Source organism: Onychomys torridus, chromosome 7 (genome assembly GCF_903995425.1).
Source record: "Onychomys torridus chromosome 7, mOncTor1.1, whole genome shotgun sequence".
Taxonomy (NCBI): domain Eukaryota; kingdom Metazoa; phylum Chordata; class Mammalia; order Rodentia; family Cricetidae; genus Onychomys; species Onychomys torridus.
In genome coordinates this window covers 46263296-46271409 of record NC_050449.1, presented here as the reverse complement: position 1 = coordinate 46271409, position 8114 = coordinate 46263296, and the positions used below count along the sequence as shown (strand labels likewise).

General features: G+C 41.5%; 1 non-coding gene across 1 annotated transcript; it reads right to left on the bottom strand.

Moving 5' to 3' along the window:
* Positions 1-7612: 7612 nt before the first annotated feature.
* LOC118588093 lies at positions 7613-7715 on the bottom strand. Its single transcript, XR_004945500.1, has one exon. It is a non-coding gene; the product is annotated as a U6 spliceosomal RNA (small nuclear RNA).
* Positions 7716-8114: the final 399 nt, after the last annotated feature.

Below are 8114 nucleotides of genomic sequence, written 5' to 3'. Positions count from 1 at the left end.
TAAGTACAGAAACTCCTACATCGTGACCTTGATGGCTGTACAAATTCTGTCACTTTGCCAGCACTGACATGGCTCTTGGGTCAACTACTCCATTAAAACTATTACCTCAATCCATACTAACTTTTGTTACAGATATTACAGAGATGAATATGTCTAGGCATTTAGGTCCATGATTGCTTTTAAAGTTACATATTTGGTTTTCATAAACTATCCTTGATGTTTTCAAACTCTCAGACTTCTGTGGCTAAAAATATGAAAGAGTCTTCAGGGAAATCCAAGCTTGGGTTTGGAGAGATGGTTCAGCAGTTAAGAGGCTGTCTGCTCTTCCTGAGGACCACAGTTCAGTTTCCATCACCCAGACCAGTGGGCACACAAGACTGCCTATAAGTCTAGATCTAGGGAAATCTAACACCTTAACAGAGGAAGGAGAAGGAGACAGAGCAGGAGGAGGCGAAGGAGGAGGAGGAGGAGGAGGAGGAGGAGGAGGAGGAGGAGGAGGAGGAGGAGGAGGAGGAATAGCATTTCTCTTAACAGTACATCTTTACATCTTCATCTTTTCTGATCACAGTTTCACAGTTGGTAGATGGCAAAATTCGGATTTAGGACACTTAAGCTAGATGAGAAAGGAAGCTTGTTCCCTTTTGAATCATTTGCTATGGGGCTCAAAGGGATGGGCTGAGCCTCAGAAAGATACTGACCATAAACTGCCTAGGGACTGAGAGTTTGTAAAGATGAGTGTGAACTGAGTCTTGGTTTGTGTTCCACCTGTAGGCCATGCACTCTCAAGCAGTTTTATTTGCTTGGAAGAAAGGATTTCCTTTGACTAATTTCTATCAAGTACCATTTCTCAGCAAGCCATGCACCTGCCTGAGGGCATGCCTCTCTCTAATCCCCACATAGACTGCAATGAGCTGGCTCTGGCTTTGCATGTACACTTATTGATGATATTTCGTAGTTGAATATGAAGTCAAATTCTTCTACCCAATAGGCTATGATGGTGGATAGCCCAAGGATGTTTGTATTTGGAGAACTGATCCTAAAAAGTAGTTTCAAGGCTGCAGTAGCTGCTGGTTGACAGCAAAAGGCAAATCTGTAGTTGAAATATGGTGCTGGAACTCACAAGGATGGGAAGAGCCCATCGCAGTGTGTTTGGTGCATCCCACACTCAGCTTCCTGTTCCTCTGATCGCTTCCCCATCCCCTCAATCTCCCTAGAAATAGCTCCTCTGTAGGTGTTGTTAACTGCACTAGCCTGTGCTTTGTCTCATCCCTTATGGTCCCTGATTCCCAAGTTCAGCTTTCTGTCTGCATATGCTTTATTGTCCTTTGGAATCCAATCTCCTTGCCTCAAAAATGAAAGAAAAATGACTTAAAAAAAAAGATGATGAAAATAAACTACGTATCTTCAAATTGAAGGATCTCTAAAACATTCTACAGATACTTTCAGACAATTGGTCCTGGGCTAACAGTTGCTGTGGGGTGCCCACCCTGTGAGGTGCTCCCTGAATACAGCTTCCCATGGTTAGTGGACTCATGAGCTCACTGATAATATATTAGAGACTCTGCAAGGTACTATAGAAACAATCCAATTTAACATTTGTTTTTATGTTTGTGTGTGTATGTGTGTGTGTGTGTGTGTGTGTGTGTGTGTGTGTGTGTATACACAATATAGCACCTGTGTGGAGGTCAGAGGACAACTTCTCAGAGTCAATTCTATCCTTCCAGTATGTGGGTCTTGGGGATTGAACTTGGGTTATCTGGTTCGGCAGTAAGTGCCTTTACCTACTCAGTCATCTAACTTGCCCTTATTAATGTTTTTTTTTTTAAGTCTTTAAATTTGATAATGCAGACTTTGATAATCTTTTTTTTTCTTTTTGTTTTTTTGAGATAAGGTTTCAGGGTTTCTCCGTGTAACTGCTCTGGCTGTCCTGGAACTTGCTCTGTAAACTAAACTGGCCTAGAACTCACAGAGTTCTGCTTGTCTCTGTTTCTGGAGTGCTGGGATTAATGGCATGGGCCAACTCTCCACCCTCCCTGCTTCTACTTTGATAATCTTAAGCCTACTAATACTTGGTAAATCGGTGAACACCCATTACTTTACCAAGTACTAAATACAGAGAAGTAAATGACTTAATAGAAAGGGTCATGGACTTGAATACTCTCATTAGTTGCTCTCAGCTTGACATCATGGACACCAGTCATTCAGCATCTTCGATTTCACCATCAACTTTCTCCATGAACTTCTTCCTGACCAACCTAAGCTTCCTTCCCTCTCATCAGGTTGAAATTCTCCCGATTTTGCCATTATTGTTTCCAAAGAGCCTTGTTGTATCCCTGGCTTTACTCCTGGTCCTCTCTGTCATGTAGTATCATGTAGAAGTCTTCTAAACGGAAGCTTTGCCTCAGATGCAGAGTTTCTAGCCTGCGCTGCGCTGCGCATCCAGTCCGGACTTCACTGGGCTTTGGAGGAATAGAACACTTTCATTTAAGTTCAAGTATTTATGTCTCATTAAAAAAAAAAATCTTGCTGGGATCCTCATTGCCTGATTAGCATACACTTTATATTCTGGCCTACAAAGAGTGTGCCAAATTGTCTTGATTTAATTTTCCTGGGATATTTCTTGTTATTCCCGAGCAAAACCTGATACTGTACCTTTACCGGGCTCCCTGCTTTCCCCTAAGCGTGATGAGCACTTTGCACATGTGTGCAACTCCGTGTACAGATTATGCTTACAAGCCTCCCGCCCCCCACTCCCAATTACGCTTCAAAGTTAGTCCTGAGGGCCACATCCCCAGGCAGTGCTGGCTTCCTCTTTATGCTCGTGTGGCATTTGGTGTCTAGTTACATAACACACTCATAATGCCTTCTAGAAGGACATGGGTTTGTGTTTCTGAAACAGTTCAAACTCTGTAAACGCTGGGTCTCTGCGATTAGCTTTATGGTAAGGTTCAGAGCAGCGGCAATCATGGCGGCCATACTCTGGAGGTGTATGAGCAGACTGAAAACAAACCTGCCCCTTCTATTTAGAGCTGGAAGGCATCCTTATCATCTGCTCAAAGGGACAGCATATGCATAGCTTTCTTCCTCCAACGTTTTTGCGTTTTAGAGTTCATGATAGTTATTGCTAATCTCAAGTGGTACTTCCCTGACTAAACCTGGGTGTTGTTTAGAGCCCACCTCATCACAGCTCCTGGAAGATGGTAGCGATTGGTTAGAATCAATGCCTAACGTTAAATCTGATTTCTGCTTTTAATGTATTTGAAGTCTCCCATTTCATAGACGAGAGAAGAGGCTTACTAAGTTGAACAAGAGGGCTACTAGCAAATAAGCAGCAGACTTACGACATAAATTTCATTTTCATAGCACTCATTTTTTGAGGCTGAGTCTCCTGTAGCCCAAGCTGGCCTTGAACTTACTGGGAAGATAAGGATGACTTTGAGCTCCTGATTCTCCTGCTTCCACTCCCCAAGTGCTGGGATTATGGGTATGTGCCACCATACCTTGTTTTATGCTATAGGGGGAATTGAATCCAGGGCTTCCTGCATGTTAGGCAAACAATCTAGGAACTCAGCTGCATTCCCAGCCCCAGGATACCTATGCTTGTTAATGTTTACTCCACCCACTTGCAAAATTTCCAAGACTCTCTAATGCATTTGGAACTATCGGCATGATAGGGCAAAGGGCCCCGCATGATAGGGCAAAGGGCCCCGTAGTTCGTATTTTTTTGCACACTATAGCTGCTCAACATGGGGTTTGATGGGTATTTAGCTTGTAATTTTCCTGTAAGCTACATGTTTGATGTAGTTCCAAAGTCTTATTTTTCCTCCTCTGTTTAAAATACCACTTCCATCTTTTGTCTTTTCACACTCGGTATGAGTAAAGATTTTTCTAAGAGTTGGTAACCTTTGCTCAGTCCTGGCATGGTGCACCATAAATTCCAGATGGGGGTAGAATCTTGGGTGGCGCACTGGGCTCTACCACTCACTTCACACCACTGGCTTTGGAATCACGAAGACTCTTCACTTACACAAGTGCCAGACGTTTTGTGAACACTACATTTACAATCATGGTCTCACCAAACATCCTTACTCCAAACTAGTCACACTGCTGGTAACATCTTAGCCACCACAGCAGGGGAAAGAATAAATCATGTTTGTAAACCCAAGTGTTGAGCTTTGTGCAATATAAACAACCTATCTTCCCTTCCCTGTATGGTGTTTGTGAACGTATATTTAAACAGACCCCAAACAAAACAAAACAAAACAAACAAAAGCAAAACAAAAAAGCCACCCATTCCCCTTCATATGCTTTTCTGGGTATCTAGAATTTTTCTTTCTTACAGCAGCTGCTCCAACATAGCTATGCATCAAAAAATTACCAAGAAGTGTCTGCATGCTTATGCTAATGTGATTCTCAGCTCCAAATGATCCATCTCCCCAACTTCAGCCTTGACCTTGACTTGACTCACCAGCATGATTGAAATTCTTATAACTTAAATACATTGTTTTATATCAGTATATTTCCAGAAATAATAATAATAATGCCATAAATACTAATGGACATTTCATTGTGAAATGTTTAAACAAGCTAATTTTTCACAGAAGGATAAGACTACAGATCCTGAATACAACAGAGGGTCAAGTTTATCAAGAATTGTTTTCACAAGTTAATGTGCATGTAAGGTAGTATTGTATTGCTTGGGTATAGAGGTACCAAGCCCCTCAAAAGGAGCATACACATACTTGTTGCCTTGATCGTTCTGTAAAGCCTGAGAGGTGGGTCTCCCCTCTTCTTTGCCTCACCCCTTTCCAGTCATGAGTACAGGTAAATTTTCAATGAAGAGCCCCCACATCTGCCAGGCAGGTAACTACTGTGTTTGCCACTGCTTGTAATGCCTCTGTGGCATCATTACTTGGCACTGTTTTTTCCCCATCAAAGTCACAAACTCCCTTTTCCTCTTTATTTATTTTTAGATGTCTAGCACTTAGTACAATGCCTGGTGCTTAGTGTGTTCTCATTAATGGTTTTGGAATAGAATTGGAGCATATTTGACAAATGTGCAATAGATAAAATCTGTTAATAATTCTTTTTAAGATCAAGGCCAGGTGTGGTGGAGCATGCTTTTAGTCCTAGCACTTGAGCAGAGGCAGGCCAGTCTCCCTGAATTCAAGGCTAGCTAGCTTGATTTATCTAGTGAGTTCCAAGCCAGTCAGGGGTGTATGCTGAAATTATGCCTTAAACCTAACAAACAAGCATTTCTATATTCTGGAGCATTCTTGTGAGGTAGGAAGAATGCCTCTCAATATGTAAGCACCCATCTATCTCTTTTGGGCATTTAAAATCGCTTTACATGAAATAGAAGAGAATAGAGTTTTATAAAAATTAAAAAAAAAAGCCCTCACCCAAGAATCCTCTCCCTCCCTCCCTCCCCCCCTCCCTCCCTCCCTCCCTCTCTCTCTCTCTCTCTCTCTCTCTCTCTCTCTCTCTCTTTCTTTCTTTCTTGGTTTTTTTATTTACACACTTTAGAAATAATATCAAGGCTGATGAAATGTCTCAGTGGTTAAGAACACTGGCTGCTTTTTTTGTTTGTTTTGTTTAGAAACTATATGGCCGTGGCAGGCTTCTTGTTACCTACTTCTTCTATCTTAAATAACCCATTTCTGTTAGTCTATACTTTGCCACATGGCTTGTGGCTTACCAGTGTCTTTACATGTTGCTTTTCATGGCGGTGGCTGGCAGTGTCTCTCTCCAGCCTTCTACTTCCCAGAATTCTTTTCTCTCTTGTCCTGCCTATACTTCCTGCCTGGCCACTGGCCAATCAGAACTTTATTTACACAGAGCGATATCCACAGCACTTCCCCCCCTTTTTTTTTTTTTTTAAGGAAGGTTTTAACTTTTATATAGTACAATTACATATAACAAAACAATTATCAAGCAAGAATTACAGTTACAATATTAAAGAAGGTATCTTATCTATCTTATATTTGTGAGTCTAAGGTTTTATATCTAACTTATCTTTTATCATAACTGAGGAAATTATAACTATCTAGCCTTCAACCACATCAAAGACCTCAGAAGGATATAATATTACCTGAGAACCGGGAGAAGGATGCAAGCATTTTTCGGGAGTCTTGCAAGAGTAGACAGAGACAGCTGGCAGCCTGGACAGTCACCTAATGTTCCTTTGTAAAGTTGGGGCATTTGTCTTCAGCCCACAGGGCTAGAGTCTCTTGGTCACTTCTCTCAGTGTCCTGTAGAATGTCTGGCAGTTTCCTCTGCGAAGCAGAAACCTGAAGGACCATTTTGTCAAGCAAATTTAGTGGTCACCTTTCTATGGGTCCTGCATGTCCAGTCGATCAAGCAGTCCAGGCAAGAACAGTTTCTTGCCCAAATGGCTATTTTGGTCAAGGTGAAGATAAGATATGAAGTGTCTTCAATGCCCATCCTCCTCTCTGAAGTAAATTGGTGCTGCCAGGAGCAGACATGTCTCACTGTCCAGAAAGTCTAAGCAGGAGACCCAGGTTCAGTTCCCAGAACCCACTTGGCTACTCACAGGTATTTGTTACTCCTGTTCCAGGGGACCTGATGTTCTGTCTGGCTTCTGTGGACACACAGTATGCACATGGTATATGTATGTATATGCAAGAACACACTCATATATATCAAAACTCAATCCAGAACTGTATAATGACTAACATCTACTGGCTGCATAAATTAAGAGGACTCACTGTTATATTTTTATAGGGTGCATTTTTGGCATCCTTTTTCTCAGTACCTCATAATTCCTCGTTCATCTTCAGTTCTTTTTTTCAATTTCATGCATGTGAGAGAGATCATGTGGTACTTACCATTCTGTGTCTGGCTTGTTTTGATTAACATGTGTCTTCTTGCTGTGAATAAGACGATCTTAGTCTTCTTTGTGACTGAATAAATACTACCCCATTGTGGGTGGCTATGTACATCCATATGTGTGTATATATTCCATTCATATGTTGATGGGCATAGAGACCGACTCCCTGTCTTAGCCACTGTGGATGGTGTCACAAGAAACTATGAGTATGCAACTATAGATTTTATTCTATTGACTTCATTTCCCTTGGGTATGGGCACAGGAGGGACATGAGCCAGTCATGCGGTACTTTCTCTTTCAGATTCTGGAAGAACTTTAACAATGTCTCCACAGTGTCTATACCAATTTTTGTCCCCAACAATAGTCTTGCCTTTTACTTTAAAATTTTTATTTATTTATTATTTTACTGAATATAGATTTTTTTATTTCTTTTTTTTTAAAGATTTATTTTTTTTATTATGTACCGTGTTTTGCCTGCATGTATGCCTGCAGGCCAGAAGAGGGCACCAGATCTCATTACAGATGGTTGTGAGCCACCATGTGGTTGCTGGGAATTGAACTCAGGACCTTTGGAAGGGCAGCCAGTGTTCTTAACCTCTGAACCATTTCTCTGGCCTGAATATAGATTTTTTTGCACAGTATGTTCTGATTATGGTTTCCCCTCCCCCTGCTCCTCCTTCCCACCTCCCATCCAAATCCACACTCACTGTTTCTCATTAGAAAACAAACAAGCATATAAGGAAAAATAATAACATAAAATACAAAAACAGGGAAAGCTTCACAAATCTGCATGTCATCCTTGGGCAGGGGACATGCTAATCTTCTCTGTATCATTCAGTTTTTAGTATATATGCTGTTGAAGTGTGAATTTGCCTTTTGTTTTTATAAAAATTATTATTCCTTCCCTTTCCAAGAAATTAAACCTGGTGGATTTGTCTTTCCTTCTTCTTCCTCCTCCACATTCTCACCCTTCCCATCAGAGCTGCTGCTATCAACAGGCATCAATGTGTCATTATCCCAGCTGTCCTTCTTCTGTGGGGGGTGGGTGATTGACAAGTGCACCCTCACACTCAATCCTCACAGTGGTGTGCAGCAACAGTATTATTCTCCTTCTGGGAAATAAAGAACTTGGGATTCTAAGAAGTTAGCCAGGCCTCTGACCAGCCACTTATTTTTTGGTTTTGTCTATTGCTGTGGATATCACTCTATATAAATAAAATGCTGTTTGGCCAGTGGCCAGGCAGGAAGTATAGGCGGGACAAGA